We start from the raw sequence: 6,238 nt of genomic DNA, 5'->3' as shown, positions 1-6,238 counted from the left end.
CATATATCCCGCTCAATAGCAAGAATTACCAAATGTTTCAATCTATCTTTGAGAATTGTTGACTTCAAGTAATTCTTCATTAGTTTGAGGCGCGAGAAGCTTCTTTCACCTGATTAAACAATTACGGCAAATGCATAATGCCGTTTTTATTAATAGCGCGTAGGAATGACGTTTTCCATATTGAATGACACCCCAAAATGACAATTTTTTTAATGTATTTCCGTATATTTTAAGGACTTTTTCGTATATTTTGCAATTTCGGGAGATTTCCAGGAGCTCCTGTTACATCGACAGGAGTGCGCGGGAAATCTGTTTTAAGTTATAAAATGGTTTAATTTAATAATTTATACACCTTGAATTAGCGCGGGTTCCATGAAAGTGCGGATCCTTCGGTCACATAGTAACCTAGTAAGTAAATAAATCACTCTAACGTGTCCATTTGAGGCTGCAATTTGTCTTTGAAGACTTCTGTACAGATTATATCTACAGACTTAATGTGTTCAAGATATTCTCTAGTGAGTCCCGTTGAAACTAATATAGTCCAGTATAACCTCAAAATATTGTCCAGTATGGACCTAAACGCATTCCAGTATAAACTCAAACATGTCAGTTATATTCTATAACAGCGGTTCTCAACCTTTTAAGGTCGGCGACCCCTTTTAGAACCCCCCACTCTACCGCGATCCCCTAACACATACACACACAGCAATAGAAGAATAGACAAAATGCAATCCATATTTTCGATGGTCATTGGCGACCCCTGGCAAATTGTCAATCGACCCCCAAGGGGGTCGCGAACCACATGCTGAGAACCCCTGTTCTTTAATGTATATGCTTCAGTTTATAGAGTAGATTATTTTAAATATAGATCTGTGCACTTTAGTTAGCGGCGGTTACGCTCTCACGTGACTACACAGAACGAGAAGCATCGGGAATTATCTGATATAGTTAGATAGGATGTGTGATGGCTGAGTGGTAAAACCCTTGACTAACGAACCGGTGTCCTGGGTTTGAATCCCAATTTTAATTCAGGGTTTTTATTTTATGATCTTTGGGAACCTCTGAGTCCACCCAGATCTAATGGATCCCTGGCATTATTTGGGAAAAAGTAAAGGCGGTTGGTCGTTGTGCTGGCCACATGACACCCTCTTTAACCGTGGGCCACAGAAACATATGAACTTTACATCATCTGCGCTATAGATGGCAAGATCTGAAAGGGGAACTTTACAAGTAATAAATAATAACGGCTTTAGCGAAAGGTGACAGATCATCCCACGGTATAAATAAACATAGTTGGAACTCTTCAACGAGTTATGTTTAAAACATCGTTGTCTATATCCGTTAGTCGAGAATGTGTCAAACTCGTGTCTAAAATACAGCAATCATGAAATCAGCGTAGTCAGTAATCTTGTTCGCATCAAGATTAGAGTCAAGCCAGGTAAGAGCCTCACAACAGATAAACACATTCGTCGAACAAGACTCTCACGTCTCTAGTATAGTTCCTAATGTGTGCCTTAGGCAGTAACATTCCATGTATAAGATATAACCTGTGCAGTAGTCATTCGAACGTGTGTGTGGGGGGGGGGGGCAACACTTTTACTTGCCGAGTATAAACTTTAAAAATCAATATATTTTCATCAGTGGCCAGAAGTCAGCAGATTATCTTGTGGCTGCCAGAAAATTATAATTTACTGTGGGTTTTTTTTTGTTGTTGTTTTTTTTTTGTATGATTGAAACATATAAATGAGTTGTATGACAGTTTCGTTTTGAATTGAGAATTTGAGGTTCAAATCCCGTCGACTGAATAAAATTTTTAATTTTTAATTTGGATTTTTGAAGATTTTAATTATGATAGATAGATAGAGATAGAGATAGATAGAGATAGATAGAGATAGATAGAGATAGATAGAGATAGATAGAGATAGATAGAGATAGATAGTTAGACAGACAGACAGACAGACAGACAGACAGACAGATAGATAGATAGATAGATAGATAGATAGATAGATAGATAGATAGATAGATAGATAGATAGACAGATAGATAGATAGATAGATAGATAGATAGATAGATAGATAGATAGATAGATAGATAGATAGATAGATTGATTGATCAATGTCACCATTGACCACCACTTAGTTAAGCCTGCGACCTTTTAATAGCTACGACTTTTATGGGAAAGTGAAGGCGGTTGGTCGTTGTGCTGGCCACGTGACACCCTGCTCATTAACCGTTAGCCAACATAACAGATGATTTTAAACTAAGCTCTACATTTTGTTATTTGTTACAAATTAATTTTTTTTTAATGTACTAAAATGAAATGTTAAGTCTGTGTGCAGCTGTGTTCAGTACTTAACCCATATCCTACTTTGTACACTGGCAGTGTACGTTTTTCAAAAACTTATATAAAAAAAAATATTAAAGTTTTTTCTATTTTTTCTTTTGTTTTCGTTTAAGAACATGTTTGTCTACATTTTGCCACGTGCTGTTTGACTTTTACAATTGCGTTTTAGTATTTTATTGCGCTTGAAAGTGACAACATTGTCAAAAATTGAAAAAAATGAAACCTGTTCGGAAAATGTAAGTAATAACACATTTATATAAATATTTTCAAATAAAACTACTTGATTTAGAAACATAAAGTATCCTAGTATTATAATTAATTAATAGATTTAACATTTATAGCGTGGTCTTTTCAAATTTTAATTTTTTGTAACGTACACTCCCAGTGTACATGGCAGGATATGCCACTGTAGGAATCGATTACTGATATATGAATCGAAATAAATCAAGACTTCATTTAGAACATAGATATGTTTGTTTTAACCAATATTATCATATATTATTGCTATACATAATGGATACCCTTATAATTGCAAATTTTAGAACTAATAATGATGATTATAAGGTTATTATTTGAAAACATATAAACAATAATATAATAATTCCTTTTATATATTTTCTTTGTTTTGTTTTATTTTACTTCATGCAGTTCTCCTAGGCTATAGTATTTTAACTGACTATCTTATCTACTTAGAAAAATATTTGTCCCATTAGCAAATTATAATCCTATTGATGTATGTTTTTTTGAAAAAAAAATTATAATAATAATTATAGATATTTATAATATTTTTTTAGGGTCTCAAGTAAATATTAACAGTTCACAATGTCATCATTAAGAATCAAGATGAGAACCTGATATCTAATGTGATGTTGCTTATTCAGGCTGTCTTGAAGTCAACCAATTACTCTGCAGGCGTTTGGGTGTAATTGTTCGGGTGTATTCCGTGTAGTTGAACAATATAGACAGGAATAATTAACATCGGTTTTTTAACAAGTGAAGAGATGTAGTCAACGATGATGAACAATTGTACATAGGTTTATTCTGATAAAAGGCCACAGTAGAAGTCTCTGTCACTAAACACGTCGTTACCCTGGAGTGTTCTATCGCTAACTGATTTTCCGGTCTCTAACCCAACATATCCCAAACGTCACTAGTCCCGTTCAATATGCGTCATCTATGGTGCGTCGCTAAATAACTAAACTATAAATAAGGTGTCTAATACTAATAGTAAATAAATAAATTAGACAAAAGCATGATTGAGTTTCAATGACATTAGAATCTTATAATTTGTTATTAGGTCCTTGTGTTATATCATAACATAATATGTTTACCTCTATGACACCGTTATTTATTATGTATACTTATTTTTTTACAATTTAGTCACAATTTAGTATAGCTAATTAGCAGAGCTAATATCACAAGGGAATTAAGTCTATAGACTTTATCAAAGCTAACAAACTTGAAAATGCCAAAACTATGACTGCGACCCAATGAAAAGAATTCGAAAAAAATGGAATTTATGATTATTACATAACTGATAAGCATATGAATATACGAATATACGAATATACCAATATATAAAGTATGTTTGGTTCAACCGCACTTCAAATATTAAAATCTTTGCTTATGGACATGATCTTTGAATATCTCACTATTGTAGTATTATTTGTTGTTGTAAAAAATATAGCTGGATTGTACTGGTTAGTAGCATATAATGTTGTACATTTGATGCCTATTTTTTTACTATATTGTTATAATTTTTAGTAAAAAAAAAAGCATTAAAATATACTTTTTTTGCATTAAAATGCTTATTTGTGTGTTTTTCAATGTTATTAACTAAACTGTTTTCACTTAAAGATTGTAAAAAAAAAAATATTATTTTTTTTATATAATGTTCCTCACGGGGCCACTTCCTGCCACGTACACTGCCAGTGTACATCTCACAGAATCGTTACTATATGGAATTTTTCAAAAATTCTTTTTGCAGTGTCTTAGTTTGACCGATAGAAATTGATATTTAATAGAAAATTTATATTTAATACAGTAATAAAGTTTTGGTAGTTAATGGGTTAAATAAAGGCCACGTCTGCCAGAATAGAACCGTTATACACTGCCCACCGTGAGAATCACTTCTGCTCCACCGCTGTCCTCCTGTCAGGTGAACGAAACAACTTGTGTTTTGTTGCTGTGGTGGTGGTATTGTTGTGTTCTGACACTGTATGATGGACCCAGACTTTGTCCGACGAAGCAGATTTGAAAATCCGAATCGATATTTTCATTTCTCTGATTTCTCTGAGATATCTCGTTGACACGGAATCGTATTCGCTATTTTAAACCACGATACCTTTCATTTGAAAATGCGTTTTTTTTACTATCGCGATTTTTTAATATAGTTTTTTTTTTTTATTTCGTTGACTTTGATTTATGACCTCAATCTGTTAATCATCTTTTGAATGTTAATTCAGCCATTTTATTTAACCACCACAATTTCAAATCATTTTGTTCTTGATAAATAGTTATTTACTATCTTCTACCCGCCGGCAACGCTCGCTATTCCAAACCCAGTTATACATATAAATGAAATACAGAGATAGTTTCTCGACCTTTGAAAAAAAAATAAAACATAGTACTTCAAACAACAAAATTAATAGTTTCGTTCATACTTTTTTGCAGGGCAACATTTGCAGATTTATACATGACCAGTTTACATGCATAAATTCGGTCTGTTAAATGCCATGATTTAAATTTGCTGTTATTAATTTAAATATCATAGTCTATGTAAAAGCAATGATAGAAGGTGAAGCAATGGTGGCTAGTTTCTCGTATAAAGTGTCTAAAAAAATGTTTCGTGACCGTCACATTGACCTCTGACCTTTGAGTATGCGTTGCCAACGAAGTGTAAACAAGAAGTTATTGAATTCTAGTAGTTTCCAGTTTCTATGCAGTAGAGTAAATAATAGGGATAACAATTATTGGTTTACAGTACCAAAAATAAATATGAAAATTATTATTTTGATTTCTGAGTTTATGACATGGGAAATTAGCATATATAAGGCTCCATTTTGTTCATATGCATCAAAATTTATGATAAGTCTACTTATTGTTAATCTAATATTCTATTTAAATTAAAAGCTGTATTATGGCTTGATATATATATATATATATATATATATATATATATATATATATATATATATATATATGGGCGCTGTGACTGAGTGGTTTTAAATTAAAAGTAAATTAGTAATTTACAGCAAAGTTATCGCTCTTTGAAAACGTCATGAAAGAAAAACAAAATGTTTTTCATGTTACTTGTTATTTATATGAGTGGTTAAGCATAAGCTTTTCCCTTCCGAACATAGGGTCCTGGGTTCGAATCTCGGTAAGGGCTGGTATTTTTTTAACTTCGAGATTCCATTGATGCTCTTGACTCCACCCAACTCTAATGCGTACCTGACTTTAGTTGGTCACATGGCACCCTGCTTGTTAACCGTTGGCGAAAAGAAAAGGATGACCTTAACATCATCTGCCCTATCGATCACAAGGTCTGAAAGGGGAACCTTTTACTTTTTTACTTTCATCATATATATATATATATATAATATATATATATATATGACCTGAGCGGTAAAGCGCTTGGCTTCCGAACCGGGGTCCGGGGTTCAAATCCTGGTGAAGACTGGGATTTTTAATTTCGGGATCTTCGGGCGCCTCTGAGTCCCACCCAGCTCTAATGGGTACCTGACATTAGTTGGGAAAAGTAAAGGCGGTTGGTGCTGGCCACATGACACTATCGTTAACCGTAGGCCACAGAATCAGATGACCTTTACATCATCTGATCCATGGACCACAAGGTCTGAAAGGGGAACTTTACTTTACTATATATATATATAT

Source organism: Biomphalaria glabrata, chromosome 9 (assembly GCF_947242115.1).
Source record: "Biomphalaria glabrata chromosome 9, xgBioGlab47.1, whole genome shotgun sequence".
In the NCBI taxonomy this organism is placed as follows: domain Eukaryota; kingdom Metazoa; phylum Mollusca; class Gastropoda; family Planorbidae; genus Biomphalaria; species Biomphalaria glabrata.
This window is presented reverse-complemented; position numbering follows the sequence as displayed.